The 21,840-nt window shown below is 40.4% G+C and overlaps 1 pseudogene; it reads left to right on the top strand.

The window, feature by feature from the left end:
- Positions 1 to 483: 483 nt before the first annotated feature.
- Positions 484 to 21,234, top strand: LOC105979850 (annotated as a pseudogene).
- The last annotated feature ends 606 nt before the right edge of the window (positions 21,235 to 21,840 follow it).

The raw sequence follows: 21,840 nt of genomic DNA, 5'->3' as shown, positions 1-21,840 counted from the left end.
AGCCCAAGCCCAAAACAGGCTCCACTACTTTCAAGTTCCCCAGAGAGTCTTTAACAGACTGCATATTGTGGCCAGACAGTCTAGACCAGACCCTTGCACACACTGCAGGCCTGCCTCACCCCAGCCCAGTGGCATAACTACAGTTGCCGGCCCCAGCACACCCTCCAAGCCCACCCATCACCTCTGGCCACTGAGTTACCTCATACCTCAACTACACAGCAGTCCAAACCTTGACCATAGTATGCCACCTGTAGTCCTAGAAACCACTCTTACCAGTAACAGAGAGAAAGAAATCAGGATCTGCAATCTTCCAGGAACATAGCATCCTGTTTTTCCAAAATGACATACAGATAGCAAAATACCTCAACACCCTCAACAAGAAAATAAGAAAAACAAAATGCAACAGCAGAAGAAGTCCTAAACCAAACAAAGCTCTTAGAAGAAACAGACGTTGATCTGCAACAAAAATAAATCTTCAGGATGATGCTTGGAGTAATACAGGATATGAGCGAAGCAACGCAGAATAAAGACACAATGAGAGAGGAGATGAAGCCCATGATAGAGGGGATGAAATCCATGCATCAAAGGAAAATCCAAGAACTAATGGATGAGGTAAACACAAGATAATGGACATAACCAACAGACTAGCAGAGACAGAGAATCATACCAGCGATCTCAAGATCAGGCAGACTTCAACAAATGGGATGATCAAAGAGGCAGAAGAAAACCTGAGAACAATGACAGATGCTATCAAGAGGAATAATATGGGAATAATTGGTCTTCCAGACCAAGACACAACCAAGAAGTCTACAGCTAAATTTGCAAGGGAATTCCAGGAAGCAAACTTCCCTACCTTAATGAGTGAGAATGACACTCATACAAGAAGCAGAGAGAACATCAATTAGACTAAACCCCAGGAAGAACTCACCAAGAGACACAATAGTTAAATTATCCAACTTTGAGGAAAAAGAGAAAATTATAAGAGCAACAAGAGAAAAAAAAGTGGTCACATACAATGGTGTTCAGGTAAAAATATGCTCAAACCTATTAGCAGACACCAAGAAGAGGAGGAGAGAGTGGAGTAACATCTTCTGAAAGCTGAAAGAAAAAAATGCCAACCCGAGAATCCTCTAACCTGCCAAACTATCTATTAAGATAGACGATGAGGTAAGAGTTTTCTCGGTCAAGGAAAACTCAATGAATACACCATAAGACACCAGACCCTGTAGAAAATTCTTGCCAACTCACTGTGGTCAGAAGACCAACATCCACCAAGCAAAAGCAGGAGACTGACAAATAACACAACTCTATCCAGAAGTCAATGCACTGTAAACAATAACCAAGATAACATTGCCTCAGAGAGAAAAGAAGGCTAGCATGAAGCCCCACCCACAACCACAGCACAACTTATCTGAAGGGAGACAGGCAAACAACCAACACAAAAGGTACGAGATGAAAGTAATGAATTCACAGATGGTGGCAATAACTCTGAATGTCAATGGCCTGAACTCAATCCTTTAAAAACAATGGTTAGCAGACTGACACAGAAACCGCAATCAATCAATCTGTTGCCTGCAACAGACACATTCCAAGCTCGCAGACAAAAATAGTCTAAGAATAAAAGGCTGGAGGAAAATATATCAGGCCATCAGCAACTTACAAAAATCAGAGGTTGCAGTCTTAATCTCTGACAAAATTAACTTCAAGGTAAAAACCATAACAAGAGACAAGGATGGGCACTATATAATGCTCAAAGATTAGTAGACCAGGAATCAGTAAGCATAATAAATATATATATGCACCTAATGAGAGAACCGTGAAATTCATCCAAAAAAAAAAACCCACAAAAACTATTCAAAAGATGAAAAACGACAGTATAGACTCAACAATCATATTAAGTGACATTTAATACACCCTTATAAAGGAATGATAGATCACTGGGAATGACACTCAGCAAGGAGGTTACAGAGCTAAACACTACAATTAGGTCACTGGACCTGAAAGACATTTATTGAGCTCTCCATCGAAATTTTTAAAAAATTCACATTATTTTCAAGAACACGTGACTTCTTTTCAAAAATAGACCACATACTGGGAGACAAGTCAAGCCTGAGTAAATTCAAACACATAGAGAGCATTCATACAGCCCACTCAGACTACCACAACACAAAGCTGGAGATCAATAAAGGAATGACCAGAAAAACAAGGGAAAAAGCTGGAGGATGAATAATGATCTTCTGTGACACTGGCTCAGTGGAGGCTGCTGTCCCAGATTAGAAAGAAAATTAGATATTCTCTAGACACTAATAAAAATAAGAATACAACGTACCAATACCTATGGGATACAGCAAAAGCAGTTATCAGAGAAAGTTTGATAGTGAGTAATGCATATATGAGAAAGGAAGAGAGACTTATGACTGATACGTATCCCCAATCCTCCAGCAACTAGAATGGAATCAACAGAACAAAACATCTAAGAGAAAAAGAAAAGAAATCATAAAAATCATGGCAGAGTTAACGCAGTGAGAAGACAAGAGAACACTGCAAAAAATCAATGCAGCAAAACAGTGGCTCTTTGAAAGGATCAACAGAACTGACAGACCGCTGGCGAACCAAGCTAAGGAAAGGAAGGAGCGAACATAAGTAGCCTGGATGAGGGATGAAACCAGGGAAATCACAGTGGACCCCAATGAGATTAAAAGGATAATCACAAAGAACTATGAAAATCTGTATTTTAATGAATTCACCAAGTATGGGAGACATGGACAAATATTTGGAAAAACAATCCTCCCTAGATTATCCCAGATAGAGGCCAAGAATCTCAACAGACCCAAAGCAAAAGAAGAAATAGATGTGGTTTTCAAGGCACTACCAATGAAAAACACTCCCAGAGCAGATGGCTTCCCAGAGGAATTCTACCAAGCATTCAGGGGGGAGCTGACACTGATCCTCCAATAATTATTCCACAGCATAGAAAAAGATGGCAAACTCCCAACTCATTCTATGCAGCCAGTATAACTCTGATACCCAAACAGGGCAAGGGTCCCACAAAAATTGAGAACAGACTGATATCTCTAATGGATATAGATGCAAAAATCCTTAGCGAAATATTGGCCAATAGAATGCAAAAATATATAAAACCATATCATCCATGATGATCAGGTAGGATTCATTCCAGGGATGCAGGGATGGTTCAGCATGTCAAAGTCCATCAATATTACTTGCCACATTTATATGAAAAAGGATAAGAATCACATAATATCAAGAGATGCAGAAAAAGCAGTTAACAACATGCAGCACCGATTCCTAATAAGACACTCATTAGGAACTGAAGGGGAATTCCTCAATACAAGCTATTTATGAAAATCCAATAGCCAACATCATAGTCCATGGAGAAAAGCAAAACAATCCCACCGAAAAAGGGGACCAGACAAGGACGTCACCATATCTGTTCAACTGAAGATCCTAGCTAACAACATAATACTGAAGATCCTAGCTAACAACATAAGGCAGTGGAAGGATTTTAAAGGTATCCATCTGGGAGAGGAGGAGGTGAAACTATAGTTATTTACAGATGACATAATTCTATGCATTGAAAACTCCAAAACCTCCACAACAGGAGTACTGGCAGCAATAAAGGAATATGGAAGAGTAGCAGGATACATGATTGTGTTGGACAGGGTTCTCTAGAGAGATAAAACCAAATTCCTGATAATTTAATATATTTATTTATAAAGATAATTAGATATATAAAGAGAAATGAACTGTTTAAATCATATACAGATAAATATACAATACAAGAAATAAACAGTTAAATTAGAAAGCACTACAAATGGCTTACTGCAACTCACGTCCGTGAGAGAAAGTTGAGAGACTAGCAATCCTTCAAGTCTCTGTCTGATGCCAGATATTCCTCTATTTGTAGAGAGAGCTAGGCTATGTCAGCACAGCAGCCAAGCACAAGGCAGGTCACCCACCACCAGTCCCCAGCTTCAGAGAAGTCTTAAAGGGACCTCAACTTACAGTGACACAGTCCACAGGCTAGGCGTCCCACAGGCAGTGTAGCCTTTAAATTGAGGCACAGAACAAGCAAGGCAGCCGCACACTGGTCCAATGATCACAGAGTGAGAGACAAGAAAGGCAAGGTTCACCAAGCCATTTATCTCTCTGCCCTTCAGTCAATCCCACCTGTGTTTATCAGCCAGGCTGGCACAATAAACTATCTCAATGATCCACAAACAAGTCTATCGGTTTGCTATATACATCAGGCAAGACCACCGAAGAGGAGATCAGGAATGCAGTACCCTTCACAATAGCCAAGAACCAACTTAAATATCTAGGGATATATCTAACCAAAGACCCAAAAGTCTTACACAAGGAAAACTTCAGAACCCTACTACAGGAAACCAAAAGCAAGCTCGACAAGTGGAAGAATACCCCATGCTCGTGTATTAGAAGACTCAATATATTAAAGATATCAATCTTACCCAAGGCACTATATAAGTTCAATATTATCCCTATTCAAATGCCAACAACCTTCTTCCAAGAATTGGAAAAACTGATCACCAATTTCATATGGAGAGGGAAGAAGCCCAGAATTATCAGAGAACTTCTCAAGAAGAAGGATAAAGTTGGAGGGCTCACCTTAGGTAAGACTTACTATACACCTACACTGGTCAACCTACTATACAGCCACACTGGTCAAAACAGTGTGGTACTGAAATAATGACAGATATTCAGACCAATGGATAAGAATGGAGACCACAGAAATAAAACCATCAGCATATAGACAACTGATCTTCCACAAAGGCCCCAAAAGCATCAGTGGGATGTGGTTGTCCTCTTTAATAAGTGGTGATTGAAACAATGGATACCCACCTGTAGAAAAATAAATCAAGATCCTTAACTTACCCTATTCACAAGAACAAACTCAAGGTGGATCACAGACCTAGAAGTAAAACTCCAAATTATCAGGACCATAAATGAAGGTATCAGGACAAACCTAAGAACCTTGGCACAGGGAATACATAATTGAAATGCAATAGTGAAGGGTACAAACAGATGGAGCTGAAGTCGACAAACAGAATATATTAAGGATAAAACACCTGCGTTCATCGAAAGACTGCACCCAGACAGTGAAAAAGCACCCAAAGGCTGGGAGAGGATTTTTAACAGTGACACACCAGACAAAGGGCTTAATACTAAAATCTACGATACCTTCCTATCCTGCAAAAAGGAACTCTGTTAACCTCCTGAGGAAGTGGGCAAAATACCTGAACAGCAGTTTCACTAAGGAGAAGACCTTAATGGCCAATAAACATATGAGAAAATGTTCCCGATCATTAGCCATCACAGAAACAAAAATGAAAACAACTATGTGATAACACTTAACCCCCTTGACGATGGCTCAAATCAGAAAATCAGAGAGCAACAACTGTTGGAGGGGATGTGGTGGGATAGGAACTATCCTCCATTTCTGGTGGTCCTGTAGATATGTAGTACACCCACTGTGGAAAGTGATCTGGTGATATTTAAAGCAAATGGAAATTGAGTTACCTTATGATCCAGCAATCTCTCTACTGGGCCTATAGGTAAGGAAAGAAAGAAGAGGTAAGAAATAGACCATGACCAGTCATCTGTGCTCCAATGCTTTTGTGCTGCAATTCATAATCACAAATAATTGGAAAAAAACTAAATTTCCATCAATAGATGAGTGGATTAGAAAACTCTGGCATATACACACAATAGATTACTCTACTACACATCACTAAAAAGCACTGATGATTGCATGAAGCACATTATCTCATGGAAAGAGTTGGAGGAAATTAGCCTAAGCAAAGTTAGCAATCACAAAAGGACAAGTACAACATGAGGCCACTGAAGTAAGTATAATCAGCACAGTAGGTGCAGAAGAAAAGCCATGTATCTCATACTATATGGGCTGAGGTACAGGCAATCAGGTGGGGGACAGACCAAACCCAAAGATGTACATATCATTCCAACATAAAGCAGGGGAAAGTCAGGGAGGGGAGAGAAAAAAGGGAAGAAATGCCTAAACAAACAGGGAGACGATGGCACTGGGGGAGTAGGGCCCTTATCCACCCAGGGAGAGGCTATTGTTTGTGTCTCTACAGAAATGAAAGTGTGAGTGCAGACCCCACTAAAGTGCCCCAAACCTTGAGGACAACATAACCACATGGAGCAACTCATGAACAGAGAAGTCTACAGGGCCGGCCTCAATCAGAACCAAACTGACCTCTCTCCTTCTTCCCCAGAAGTATGTGCTACAGAGGACAATGCTAAAACTACAGGTTGGGAAGTGTGGTCCATCTGCCATACGCATATGGACGCAAACTAAGAAGGAAAAAGAGAGAGACCCCATACTGGCACACCAGGCCTTGAGGATGATGTCCCTGCACGGAGCTGCTAAGGCACACAGAGGACTGTAGGGCTGACAACAGCTCAAGATATGATGTCCCCACCCTGGAGCCTACTGTGACAGAGGTCAATAGTGGGGACACATGACAGGGCGTGAGTCTGGTCTGACCACCCCCACAGTGGGGTGAACCAGTAAGGGAACATAACAGATCAGCAACAGAAGCAAAGCAAATACACAAGCCCCCTGCGAAGCCCGCAAAATAGACTTCAGGATAGGAGGGGCATTTCCTGGAATCCCATAAGACTGGTAGGGAGATAGTCATAAAGGTCTGTGGACAGACCTGAAATTATGTATGCTTTCTCGGGATTTTTTGCTTGTTTAATTTTTTACCTTTTTCTTCTTTTTATTCACTCTTTTATTTCATCTCTGCTATTGTTGTTTTGCCTACCTATATAGATAGGCATGATTAACAACCTTGAGGAGAGAGCAACAGGACTGATGGTTCTGGAGAGACTTTGGGGGAGATGGTTGTGGGAGAAAGGAGCGGTGAGCAAACAACACCATAGATAGGGGAACAACTAGGGAATTAAAAGCAACAATGAGGAGGGCATAGAGATCCGGTGGTGTTGGAGCAACAGCAAACTAAAAGGAATTACTAAGAGGCAGAAGAAGGGCGAGCATGATGGCGGGGCAGGACGAAGACAAAAGAAAACAGAGAAAAGATCTAGGAAGCAAAGCTATGGATCAAGATATAGAGTTGTGCACTTATGTAAATATATTAATTCATAAAAATAGAAGTATTGGCCTATGTACATATATTTATATGGCAATACATTGAGGAAATGGATGGACATTGGGCCTCTGCTCAAGCACTCCCTCAATACAAGCACACTTTGTTCTAACTTTCTGGCATTCTGTGATGCTCACCCTCCGGACAAGGTCGCTGAAGACAAAATGCATGCATAAGCAAACGTGGTAAAGAAAGCTGATAGTGCCCAGCTATCAAAAGAAATAACATCTGGGGTCTTAAAGGCTTGAAGTCAAACAAACATCCATCTAGCAGAGAAGCAGCAAGCCCACATGGAAGATGACACCAGCCTGTGTGATCATGAGGTGTCAAAAGAACCAGGTCAAACGCACCAGAAGACCCCAAACAGACAAACAAAACACTGTTGAGAATGAGGGGAGTCTGAGCAGAGACCCCCAAACCCATCTGTCGACAATAGGACGTCCCCTCACAGAAGGGTAACAGTGAAGGAATGAGTCAGGCAGGGCACACAATACTCCTCAGGTTCTTTGAGGATTCCTCACCCCAATTATAATGACCCCAGTTCTGCCTTTTGGTTCTGGTAGACCAGAGCATGTACACTGGTACAGATAAGAGCTCATGCCACCCGGAATACCAGTCAGATAAATCCCACAGGAACAGAAATGGGAGTAGCGATACCAGGAGGGTAGGGGGAAGGTGGGGAAAGGAAAGGGAACTGATCCACAATGATCAACGCATAACCCCCCGCTCCCCCCCCTGCCCCTGAAGGACAAACAGCAGGCACCAGGGGAAGGAGACAGTGGTCAATGTAAGATATGAAAACAATAATAATTTATAATTTATCAAGGGGTCACCAGGGTGGAGAGGCCTGGGTGGGGAAAAAAAGAGGAGCTGATACCAAGTGCTCAAATAGAAAGTAAATGTTTAGAAAATTATGATGTTAACATATGCACAAATATGCTTGATATCATTGATGTATGGAATATTATAAGGGCTGTAAGACCCCCAATAAAGTGATTTTTAAAAGAAAAATATTTAAGAAATGTTTAATATTTGAATATGTTTAATGTTTAAATATTTAGTAAATGTTAACATTTAAAAATATTTAAAATGTTAAAATTTAAAAATAAAATTTTACTCTAAAACAGATCTTGATCGCTTAGCCCTCCTAAATCATTTCTGGCCATTGGAAACGAGCTTGTGCTCTGTTTTAGACTGCAAAGGAGACTCCAATCTCAAGTAAAACTTAATGAGAACATTTATTAAATCTTAAAAGAGGCAAAGAGAATATAAAGACACAGACATGCCACCTGGATGGAGGAGATCATTAGCGCAGGTCAAGGAAACATTCAAGTTGGGAATCTAATGAAATAAAATTGGAGCAAATAAAAAAATAACAAAATGAAACAAAACACCATCATGTTGATGTCATTTCATAGCGACCCTGCAGGAGAGGGTAGAACTGCCTCTGTGAATTTCCAAGACTGTAACTGGTTAAGAGAGTAGAAAGCCCCATCTTCCCACCTCACCCCACCTCCCTCCCCACAGAACAGCCGGGGGTTTCTAACTGCAGATTGCAGCTCAGCTTATAACCACTATGCCCCATGGCTCCAGGCGCATGCGTGTTTGTGTACATCAAAATGTATATGTACATGCACGAAGTGAAGCTCCAAAATATTATGCACTTGTTTAAAAAAATGTCACTCTATTCTAGCTGAGCTCTGGTTTTCCATGGGTGTTGAGATACAGCCCAAGTCACCAGAAAGAAACACAGTTTGGGGACCCTGCTTTTTTTTACCTTTTATGCCGGCCTTTTGCAACTTTCAATATTCAAAAGAGAAATGGCTCTTGAAGGGCATTATAACTATTTGTCCTTATACAAATTAGTAAACAAGTATTTAGACCAACAAATATTCTTAAACATTCCTGTACTGTCAACATAAAAATATTATTTTCATGTGCCTCACCAGCCACTTAGATCATGTGGCAATTACTATGGAACGATGGGACCTTTGTTGTGTGTGTGTGTGTGTGTGTTTTCCCACCTACTTGATATTAAATGGTAAAATAATAATGACTTTACAATACCTTAAGTTACTGTGTGATAACCCTTTAATCCTTAAACCACTAATCAAATTCAGTGTAAAGAAATAACACTTTACCTTTATAAATAAAACCTCTTCCTGTCTCTCCCTACCTTAAATTGTTAAAGACTTTACAAAGATTAATATATTCTCATTCTTTTCAGTCAATTCTTATTTCTCAAAGAAAATGTAATTTTTATTTTACACCATTAACTGCATTTAACACCTATCTTAAGTAACTAAAGTTTTTTGGGCCACATATTTTCTAGCTATATTATCTTTGTTGCTACTTGTACTCTGGTACATTATGTTTTTAAGGCATGTTTTATTACTCCATGGGACCATTTGCCTCAAGTACTTGCATCTAACTCAAATTAAAACAGTTCACAAATAACCAAGAGTCAATTTATTCCCTAATGCTTATTTCCAAGTTACAGATGTTTTCTTTCTTTCTCCTTTTTTTTTTTGCCTTAGATACATTAGATTCCTTTTTAATTTTATAATCAGAGTTAAGTAAATAAATGTTTCCATTGGGAAAATCATGGACTTTCACCAGCTGCAAACTTCATTGCATTAGTAAATTTATGTTTATTCTACAGTCAAACAATAATGCATGGCCCTGGACTGAATTCACAGCTAGAATTTAATCTGTTGAATTGGGTAAGTTCAGTCTGAGGTCCTTCTGTCCTTCGTAAAAGTGTGCTCTGGCAGTTTATGATATTAACAAGCCTCCAAGAGTGAGTTACAATTTGGAGCTCAAACTGGGAATATCCCTGGGATTATTCAGAAAATAATATTCCAATTGGGGGTACTTTATCTTTTTACAATGGGATATTTAGTTTTACTATGCCTAGACATATTTTCAAAGAGGTAAGAAATGTGAGTTTCAAAGATCTTTGGCTCTTTTCTCTCGTTTCCTAAGGTAATTACTGTAATAATGCTTCAGTTCCTTTGACTGGAAACAAAGTGTTTTAAAACTGTCGGATGATGGTCTTCAGGAGATCTCAAGGCTACATACAAGTTAATGAATCACGTCGGAATTTAGGTCTTGGATTCCCTCCAATAATTGGGTTGTATCTCTTGGATAGAGTGACTATAGATTAGTGAACCCACAAATTAAGCTACCCTTATAAAAAGACCTTAAGTGCCATCCTGCCTCTTGAATTCTCACTGAATGAAAAGGGAAGGAAACTAGCCTTTATTGAGCATCGTTCGGTATGAATTACAACTCCGTGTAAAGAAAACGGAGCCAATAAGCAACATCACGATAAATGGAGTAAAGATTAATCTTGGATCTCCTTTGACTTGGATCCACCACCAATGACCATGGAAGTAGCTATCACAAAGTGAAACAACCTATCACAGTGGGCAGGTTGGCTGCAAAAAACCTCTTCAAAGTGTTTGAAAGCAAAGATGTCCCTCGGGGGAAGAGCATATCCAACCCCAGGCAGGGTGTTTTCAAGTTTTTCAAATCCACGTGAAAGCAGGGCAGTGAACAAGGAAGGACCAAGAGGAAAGCTGGTGCCTTTGAATTAAGGCATTGGCAAGGAATTAAATATGCCATCGGCTACCAGAAGGAAGAACAAATTTATCTCAAAAGAAATATTATAGAAATGCTTCTCAGGCGTATGGAAGGTAATGATTCATCTTGGATTCTATGGACATGATTTCAAGAGGGATCAGTCCCTGGAGAAGGACTTGGAAACATACAGGATCAACAAAGAGGAAAGCCCAAAGAGCTAGATTAACACAGTGGCTCAAACATAACAATTTTGAGGATGGCGTAAAATGGACGCTGTTTTGCTCTGCTGTATGTGTTTGAACTGAGTGAAGGCAGCTAATAGCAACTCTACAGTGTGCCCTATACATAATAGCTCATTCAATGTTCTATAAACTGAAAGCCAAGCTCACTGCCAGCAAGTCCATTCCAACTCATAGCCACCCTCTAGGGCAGGGAAGAACTTCTCCTGTGAGTTTCCAAGAGCAGAGGTCCTCCTCTTTCTTTTTCAGAGAGGTTATTGGTTTCAAACGGCTACCCTTGTGGTTTGCAGCCCATTGCGTAAGCCACTAAACCTACACAGTAGGGCTCCTCCTCATCAAACAACCTATTTCCTTGTCACCATTTCAACACCTGGAAGAGAGCTTCTATTGTTCCCTATGGTTTCACTCGGGAGCATGGAGAGAGGTAGAGGGAGACCCAGTCCATGAGATGGGTCCAGCGAATCGGAGAGGTAGGCAGTGATAGTTGACGGCCTCATTTGCAGGTGAACCTCATGTGAGTGATGCAGAGAGAAAAGTTGCCTCTCTGGGGAAATCATTTGTCACAGAGGCAGCCCAAATCAAACTGAATTGTCAAACGAGATCAGTCAGAGCAGAGTCACAGAACAAAACTTCTACTTTGTGCCCTTGATTTTGAAGAATGGTTATTGTTGTTGCTTGCCATGATGTGATTTCGTGTGACAGAGCAGAATTGCCCCTTGAATTTTCTAGGCTGCAATATTTATAGGAGCAGATGGTAGTCTTTCCTTCCCCCATCCACTAGCCCCTGTGTTTAGATGCCATCGAGTCAGTTCCACTCAGAGTGACCCTGTGTACAACAGAAGGAGGCCCTGCCCACTCCTGTCCCACCCTCAGACATACGGTGCTCGAGCCCATTGCTGCGGCCACGTGCCAATCCATCTCATCAAGGACATTCCTCTTTTCTCTGACCCTGGGCTTTATGGACCATGATGTCCTTTGCCTGGAACTGGTCTCACCTGATATGTCTAAAATATGTGAAATCAAGTCTCGACATGCTCGTTTCCAGGGGCCATTCTGGTAGTACTTCTTTAAGGACAGATTTGTTTGTTCTTATGGTAGTCCGTGGTGCTTCCAGTATTCTTACCAGACACTGTAATTCAAATGCATCCATTCTTCTGTGATCTCCCTTAGTCATTGTCTGACTTCCACATGCAATGGAAGTGATTGACTTTAACCATGGCTTGGATGAGGCTCATCTTTGTCTTTAAAGTGACATCCTTGCTTTCCAACAGTTTAAAAAGGTCTTGTGCAGTGGATTGGTCCAATGTCATTTGATTTCTTGACTGCTGCTTCCATAAACATGGATTATGGCTCCACACAAAATGAAATGCTTGACAACCGATCTTTTCTCCATTTATCATGATGATGTCTATTTGTGAGGTTTTTGACATTTCCATTGACTTGCAATCCATACTAAAGACTGCAGTCTTTGATTTTAATCAGCGAGTGTTTTAAGTTCTCCTCACTGTCAGCAAGCAACAGTGTATCAACTGTATATCGAATCCTGATGCTGTATTTTTCTTGATATAGTCCAGATTCTCAGATTTTCTAATCAGCATACAAATTGACTAAGTATGGTAAAAGGATTTTAAACCATTGTTTGTTCAAAGGACTTCTTGACCCATGTTCTGCACGAGGACAATGGACTATTCTGGATTTCATGTTGTTCTTAATGTTTGTTATCCTTTGCATATTCAAAAAAACACAAGTAAACATCTTTCTGGTATTCTCTGCTTTCAGCCAAAATTCATCTGCCATCAGCAACATCCTCTTAAGAAAATGGCCTGAATTTCTATCAGCGCTCTGCTGATGTACTGCTGGAACTATTTTAAAATTATCTTCAGCATAATTTTATTAGCATGTGATATTAGTGGTGTTTTTAATAATCTCCCCATTCTGTTGGGTCACCGGTCAGTAGCATAGGCAAAAAATAAATGGCTCACCCAGGTTGGCCAAGAGGCTGTCTACCTAATATCTTGGCATTAGAGTTGTAAGCGCTATGAGTGCTTCGTCAGCTAGTTGAAACGTTTCAATTGCTAGTTTGATAGTTCTAGAGCCTTGTTTTTCCAATAATGCCTTCCTTTTTTATTGTTTTTCATTTTACAAATTTATGGTTTTACCATTAATTTTACCTCGTTCAAATTTCTATGGGATTAAATTGCTGTTATTTTCTCCTTGCTTTTTGATTTCAAGACATAACTTCTTTTTCTGATACTTAAGACTGTTTGTTTCTAATTAGCAACCATTTTCTCACTACAGTTCTTATTATGTAGTCCTTTCTTGTCAGTCACCTTTAAATAGTTATTGCTATCAATTTTTAATGTGTTCAATGTGACAAAATTTCAGGTTTTTACATTTTTTTCTTTGATTTTTGAGATTCACAGACATTACCATTAATTTAGCTTCAGGCCTAAATCAGAACAAATTGATTTGAGTCTGTGTTTTAGAAGGCCATGCTTTGGGCATTATTGTTATTTTCAGACAGAGGAAATTGTTTTGTATCAAAGCACAGAGCAAGGAGCTAGAAGAAGGGTCTTGGCAGCGGACTCCCTGAACAGTTGGGACTTTCACCTTTCCAAGGGTTAGGTAAAAGAGCAGGTACTTAGATTCATAAGAATGATTTTAACATTTTGTGCTTTTGCATTTGCCGTAGATCAGGCGATGCACGCAATGGCCGTGGGGTCTATGTCTTGTTCAGAACATGATTGGTTCTCGGCGTGATCGGTGAGAAGTTGTTTTCTCGGAGGAAACATCATAACACCGTTTGGGCATGGCTGAGTCGGATTGCACACGCTTGGTAGACCAGAACTGGACCGACCCAGTGTATGCCCGGCATGTAGCCAGTTTGATGATGTTTCGGCTTTCCTGAGTCATTGTTTTCTACCACTTCTCCAACCTGCGATGGCCCTGATCCAGCAATGAGTGTCTCTCTTTTCAAGAGTAAGTCTGACTTTTTAACCTTTGTCCAGTGATGGAGACACTCAAAGTTTCATTTTTAAACCAAATCACTGAGTCTGCCCTTTCTGGGTTATTTTTAAATTAATCACGCTGGTTGTAATTCTAGGTTTTGATGATCTCTTATTTTATGTTCTCTTTGTATCATTGTTTGTCCTTTCAAAAAAAAAAAACCTTTTGTACACTTTATGAATATCTCAAAAAACAGATAGAAACCTTTTTTGTTAACACTATCAAAAGATAATTAATCAAAATAAGTTCCTAAACCTTAACATGCTTTTTACTGACTTTTCCGTCAATATAGTCCACACAGACATATACCTCTTATGTGTTATGTTAAAAACGTCTAGAATGATCCGTTCATATCGATATTTTTAAAGATTTTTTTTACTGTGGAGGCATATGCAGATTGTTTCTTTCTATTTATTAAATCATTGCTTCAAGCTCATTTCCCATTTCTTCCTGCTAGTTTTGTCTTTCAGGTTTCTTTCAGAAAGACGTCTTGGGAGGGAATTGCTCTGAATCACCGTGTATTTGAAAATGTCATCATTTGATTTTAGATTCGAATGATGGGTTATTTGGATATAAAATTCTAGATTAAAGTTATTTTCTTTGCCTTTATCAGTTTGGTAGTGTTACAATTTTATTCATTGTATCTGTATTTTTAATGAGAGGACTCATTTGAAGCTCATTTTTATTCAGTGCCTCTGCTATCACTTTAATGTTGCTTATTTACTTCTTATTTTAAAATCTTAATTAGATATGTATAGGAACCAAAAAACACTTTTTAAAAATCACTTTATTGGGGGCTCGTACAATTCTTATCACAATCGACACATACATCAATTGTGTCAAGCACATTTATACACTTGTTGCCATCATCATTCTCAAAATATTTGCTTTCTACTTGAGCCCTTGGTATCAGCTCCTTATCCCCCCCCTCCCTCTCCCGCCTCACCCATGAACCCTCGAAAATTTATAAATTATTATTATTTTGTCCTATCTTACACTGTCCGATGCCTCCCTTCACCCATCTTTCTGCTGTCGCAGTGTCATCTGATTCCGTGGGGACACACGTGGTTCTTTTGGCGACTCCTTTCTTTAAGATGGGTAGTAGTGAGAACGTTCATTACAAAACTTTTAAAAACTGTGACACAAAGGGATGAGAGGGAGACTAAATATTAAAATGATGCTACATGCCAGCCAGGCTGTCAGTGATAGCTATTCCGTTTTCACACCATATAGTGGCAGAGGGAGCCATTCAAATTGGCTGTGATATGACAAGTCTCTTAGGGGTATGTGGCACCTAACCTGTTGAACACTACACTGAGTTCCTGTGCCAACTGGGATACCAGGTAAATGAGAATGTAAAATGTAAGACATAACACTTACCTTTAGAGATTTTCACATCTAATTGAGTAGGTGTGAGAGAAATAAACACACACACACACACACACACACACCTAACAACCTAGATTAACTCAAGCCAAGGCCAATGCCAGTGAGTCTGACTCATATATAAGATGTCTAAGGTTACCTCTCCAGGAGCAAATAGTCTCATCTTCCTCCTGCAGAGCAGCTAGTGGGTTTGAACCACCCACCTTGTGGTTAGCAGTCCAATTCGTACCCAGGGGCGTCACCAGAGCCTTCATAATGTAGCATAATGATTAATGGTTAAGTGCTGAATTAACAGACAACAAAACAATGGGTATGTAAAGGCCGTTTAAGGACTCGAGGTATCTCAAAGTCCAAAAGACATACTCCACTCCTCTTTTTCATGGTAGTGAGACCCACTCACCCACTCTCCTTCCTGCTCAGCTTCTGCAATGGTTCATTTGACAGCCAGCAGGATGATAGAATTGACGAATACCAGGGTTGTTTTCTTTCTTTCTATTCCATATGTTAGAAATGAACTTGCATGTCACTAAGGTTTCCAAGTCCACTTCAGTTTTACATCCTCCCGCCCCCCATCCCCGCCCCTTTTTCAGCCACTCAGATCAATATTTAGATCCCGAGGGTAAGGAGTCTAGAGGTTTTTTAAGGCTATGAGCCTTCACTCTCATTTATTATTTATTTGGGGGTTTTAAAGAAGCATATTCTATATCAGTAACACAACCCATGTCAACAAATGAAATCAGTAATAATATCTTGCTAAGTCCCATAAATGTGGTTCTTTTTCCTCTCTCCCATCTCCCCTCCTGCCTCCACAATTTCCTACCCCTCTCCTTTCCCTGTCCCTGGCCTCCTGTGGTCTTCAAAGTCTTACCCTTTGGTGTAAAAACCAGTTTACTTTTTCTCTGTTTTTACTCATGGTGAAATTAAATATGTATCTTTATATCATTAAATATTTATCTTCCTAGCGGTCCAAGTTTTGAATAATAGAAATCAATCTTGTTAACCATCATTCACAACTACTGATCCAACAGAGGAGCCCAGGTGGTGTAGTAGTTACGCGTTGGGCTGTGATTTGCAAGGTCAATAGTTCAAAACCACTGAAAAAGAGGGAATTTTCTATTCCCATAAAGAGTTGTAGTCTTGAAAATTCTCCAGGGCAGTTCTACTCTGTCCTCTAGGCTCGCTATGAGCATGGGCTCGACGCCAGTGAGTTTGGAGAGATCCTCTCACAAAGACCCCTGGCGACATAGTTATTAACACAACAGGTTAACCTGCTGGGTTATTAACCACAAGGTTGATGGTTCAAACCCATCCACTGCTTTTTTGGAGAAAGATGAGGCTTTCTGCTCCTATAAAGATTTACAACTTTGGAAATTTACAGGGACTGTTCTACTCTATCCTATGGGGGTGGGTGGATTTGTTGGTTTGTTTGTTTTTTATGAGTCGAATTAATTCAATGGCAGTGAGTGAGTTTGAGATCATATAACTCTATCAACATCTTTCCCCACCTTTTCTTGCCCAGCCCTGTCAGGAAAGAAAATACATCCCAACTACATAGTATTACAGTTGGTGAGAGTTAAAAATCTCTGACTAGAGGAGTCATGTCAAGTAAAACAGTGCACCAACCATCAGGTATGATAAAGTTTAAGGGAAAAGGGAATAGATGAATTTAATGAAGAGATTTTAGTAGAACAGTGGAAGGTAAGTTGAAAGGTAGGACAGATGCTAACTGTGGACAGTTGTTTGACTCTAGGAAAATGCTGTGGGAACATCTACTTGGTATTTAGGATGTCCTGGTGGAACCATGTTTAAATGCGTGGCTGCTAACTAACATTCTTGCAGTTCAAACCCACCAGCTGCATATTGGAAAACCCATGGGATGGTTATACACTGTCCTATCAGGTTGCTATGACTGGAAATTGATTTTCCTTTTTGTTTACTTGGTCTTATTTGTGTTAGAAAAAGAGGTTTCCAAGAAATTTCATGAGTATCCATCAGGCAGTGTTGCTTACACTGCATTCAGGCTAAGAGAAGCTGGAACAGGGGAACTAGCTCAATATGGTAATCATGAGATATGAAGTTTTCAGAGGCAGATGTACAGGCACTGCCAATGATATAGGCAGGGGAAGAGCAAGGAAGAAATGAGTCTAGATCAAAGTGTGTCACCGAGGGTCTAAACCAAACTATTGATTTGTAAACTCGATGAAAGAAATAAGACCTTCCTCCCAAGCTCCCCCCCTAACCCCCAACCCCCGCCCCCTTAAATTACAGTACCATGATTGGCAAACTTTCCGTTCCTTTTAGAGCTAGTGTTAAGGTCATACAAATATACTTGCAAGTAAATAATTGCGGGGATAAGAATAGTGACTTAGGTAGAGTTTAGAGCCTTCCGGGGTTTATAGTGGAACTGTTTATTACATAGAGAATTATCGTGCTATGAAAAACTTACCATTTTTAAAAGCTATGTTACTAGGAATTAATCTTTTTTGACCCAAAGAATAAAGCATTCCTAGATGTACACTACAGTAGTTAAAGCCCTTCAAATCTAGCTAAATTAACACATTTTAATTGCATTTTGCTATGATATCTTCCTTTTAGAAACTCCCACAGCTACAATATAATCATCAGCATAAGACATATTTTGCCTAACCTACATTCATTTTAAAATTTCATGGGCCAAATTCTCCCCTCAGATATACTTTCTATAACTCCCAAAGAAGTGAGTGGAAATTTAGTTAGACTATCTGAGAGCAAAATTTGGAATCACATTTGCAAAGATATTGGCTTTTCTTGATTCATGTTTTATTGAGAAATTGGACATTTAAATTGACTAGGATTATCTGTAATAAAATATTTGAGCTTGATGTCACTGAGACATATTGAAGAAAGAAGAAAAATAATCTTTTACTGCAAGTTGCTACTTTTCAGATTTTGATTTTCATTTCCCATAAAAAAATAATAAAGCTGGAGAATTAAACATCTCCACATTTTCCCTACTGAGCTTGAAAGTTAGAAAGCATTGCAATTGCATAAGTAAAACATTTTCTACAGTATATCATGACACTGGAGCTCCAGGAGACTGGCAGGAAGAGAGAACGGAAATAAAGAGGATTCGAGAGGGAATGTGTGTGAGACATTGGATCCAGAAACTCCAATTAAGTGGGCCACATTTCAGGATGAACTCATATTACTTCATTACAATGATTTCAAATATTTCTTTTTTTCTGGTGTTGACTTTAATGATCTTTTCTAAATATTAGAGTAACGGTGCCCTCAGGTAGAATTCTATCTTATGTCGAAAGAATTCTGTGAAGCACGTTGTTTATTATGAGCTGTGAATTTGGGCAGCAGACTTTTGATATGAAAACACAAGTGGAGCTCATTCAAATTTGCTGCTGATATTCACTTATTTTTTGCAGGAATTTATTTTTCTACCTAATGAAGGACCCATTTAGTGAGAAATGATAGTACCCAATCTCTCAAAAAGCACAATTAGCAGTCTATTCCACACACTGAGTAATAGTTAGCTGTGTGACACAGTGGCTTCAATAGTGGGAAGAAATGTATCAGAACAATTGTGAGGATGGTGAAGGGGTGGACAGTGTTTCAGTCTGTTGCACACAGGGCATCTGTGAGTCGGAGCCGACTCATTGGCACCTAATAACAACAGCAGGGGTACAATTTACTAAGGGTACTACCTATGCTGCTTTCTAATACTTGTTGCATGGATTCCCTCTTCCACCTCCACCTACCATTTCTGAACTTGGAGTATGAAAGTCAGTTCTGGGCCCTGTGTCTATGATGTTAAATATGTGCCAAACAATTGTTCGTTAGGTGAAATTGTCATGGCAATTTGTAGATTAAGGAGCATCATTTCGAAGCCTAAGCTTTTGCTTATACATGTCCTCAAAGTGCAGTCCCTTAGTCCTGAGTAGTTATCCATGGATGGTGATAAAAGGCTTCCCTTATTTCCTGTAAACGCGATAAGAGGTTTGGGTACTGTGCAGGGCTGTAGCACTCTGCCTCTATTTGGGTTGCTCCTTTTCTGTAGTCCATTCTATTAGTGTCAGGAATGCTATTGAAGACTGTTTTATTAGATCCCCAGTCCCAATTCACTCCAATTTGTCCTACTCAAAATAAGAAGAAATACCTTCAGAACCTTATTAATAATAAGAATGTGGAATGTACAAAGCATGTGCCTAGGGAAATTGGAAGTCTGTGATAAATAGGTTGTGGGTCAACTTGTCTGTACCTGTAAGAAGTGTGTTATTCTGGGTAGACTAGAGAAACAAATCCATGGACACACATATGTGCATAAGAAAGAGATTTATATACAAGAGCAATTGAACATTGAGAAAGCATCCCAGCGCAGTCCAGATCAAGTTCATAAGTCCAATATTAGACCATATGTCCGATACCAATCTATAAAGTCCTCTTCAGATTCACGAAACACATGCAATGATGCCGAATGCAGGACGATCACAGGCCAGTGGGTAGAAAGTCTTCGGATTCAGTGGCCTTGGAAACATCTCAGCGCTGGCAAGGGTCTTTGCATGGCTTCTCCAGCACACAGCTGCATCAGGGTGGGTCCATGTGTCTTGTCAACTGCTTTGTCTCCCAGGGTGTGAGCAGAGAGTCTCCCACCTCCAAAGAAAATTCAGCAATTCTCAGAATCCCTAGGGGAAGGCCATGCCCACACAGAGATCTCATTGGCCATATCTTGATTAACAGCCAAGACTCCACCCCTACACTCTTAATCCTCAAATTGACACTAGATTATGTAACTACCACAAGAAGATATTGGTCAGCTTTCTGTCATCAGGCTGATGACGTCTCCTTGAGAGTGTGACCTACTTGAGATTCATAAGATTATAGTGAGGGGAGCTGTCTGTCTGTCTTTCCTTCCTGCTAGCCTGGATACTGTGCCTGACTTCTAGGGACTGTGACCCCCATGTGGCCTGCTGGCCTCAGAGTTGTTGTCTGTCAGTATTGTATCTAATCAACTCTACCTCCACCGTGTGTGTGGTCTTCCAGAGATTGAGGGATGGCGGTTGTGGTGTGACAAGTACATGACACATGAAGAAATTCAAAGTCATTAAAAAGACAGGAAATATAAAAAAGACAGAAATGGACATTAGTAGAGAGGCTGAAACTTGGTTTTGCCAATCAAGTACCTCAAATGAGTGGAGGCAACAGGAAAATGGCGGCTCGGTCCTGCGCAGCCTTGCTCGGTTTATGCTAAGTTGCCGAGCGCGCGGACATGTGTGTGTTGGTGGCGCTCAGGAGAGTGGGGCGGGCTCCTGGCCATTCTCCGTGCGTCGGGGGCGGAGGTGCCCGCAGCCTGCCACCCGCTGCCTTGGTGGCTGCAGCCAAGGAGGTGTGCCCTGTGCCCCTGCGTGCTGTGCCACACCGTGCTCGCTCGCCTGGGACCTGTCTGTAGCCATCCCTGGGGGCCAGGGTCTTTCCAGAGTCACAAGTAATGCGCATTTCGAGCGCTCTTATTGGTTGGCATTGAAGGCTCACTCGAAAACAGTATTTGCAACCTTTTATTCTGCAGCTCCTGGGGGACTGCCATTGGTTTCCATCTCTGTTCTACCCCTGCGACGTTTGCCGCCTGGAGAGGTCACTTCTGCCTTTCCAGTGACAGAATGGTATGCTACCTCTTCAAAACAAAGGCCATAGTAAATGCATCTGAGATGGTTATTCCCAGTGTGCCTCTCACAGAAAAGGTGGCAGAGCTGACGGAGGAGATGCTGCTGACATCGACTAGCTTACTTTCACTAAGGAAGAATCCGAAGGAAGCGAAACCTGACCAGTCCAAGCCAGCAAACTGGGCCAGCACCAAGGCTTAGGGATAAGCGACAAGCCTCAGTGTGATCTTCCACACCAAGTGCGGCTCAATCGGTCTCAGGAGAGGTTGACTGCGAGAATGGGGGTGGGACACGCAGGGTCTCATTTGCCTCTAGGCTGATTTTCCAAATGATTTGAGAAGCTGTTTACAGATGATGAGAAACCAAGGAGCTTTTTACTAGGGTTTTATAGCTATTTGCCTTAACATATTTTAGCTTCTTATCAGATCCCTCATAATCTACTTCTATAAACATTACTGACTCCAATTTTAGGGATTAGAATGCAATGTGCTGAGTGTGCCATGATCTAGAGATAGATTGTTCATCTGAAAAGAGAGTTGAATTTATTATTGGCTACTATCATTTCCACATACAGCAATTGTTTAATGAATAGTGATAAACCATCTTTTCAATGTAAAGGCAAGTACACATATGCTCTGTGGGTAATAGTGAATGATTGGTTAATAAAACAATTTATATCTTTAAAAAATAAATAAAAATAAAGTGAATGGAAGACAGGATGAAGTAAAAGAACTGGACAGCGGATCTAAAAGGGTGGCTTGAGAAGACACAGTAAAACATCCTGAAGTTAGAAAATGGACATGGAAA

The sequence above is a fragment of the Echinops telfairi genome, unplaced genomic scaffold (assembly GCF_000313985.2).
Source record: "Echinops telfairi isolate 266 unplaced genomic scaffold, ASM31398v2 ScPeMD7_33;HRSCAF=127, whole genome shotgun sequence".
NCBI lineage: Eukaryota > Metazoa > Chordata > Mammalia > Afrosoricida > Tenrecidae > Echinops > Echinops telfairi.
Note: the sequence above shows the minus strand (reverse complement) of the source record. Positions and strands in the feature narration are given on the sequence as shown.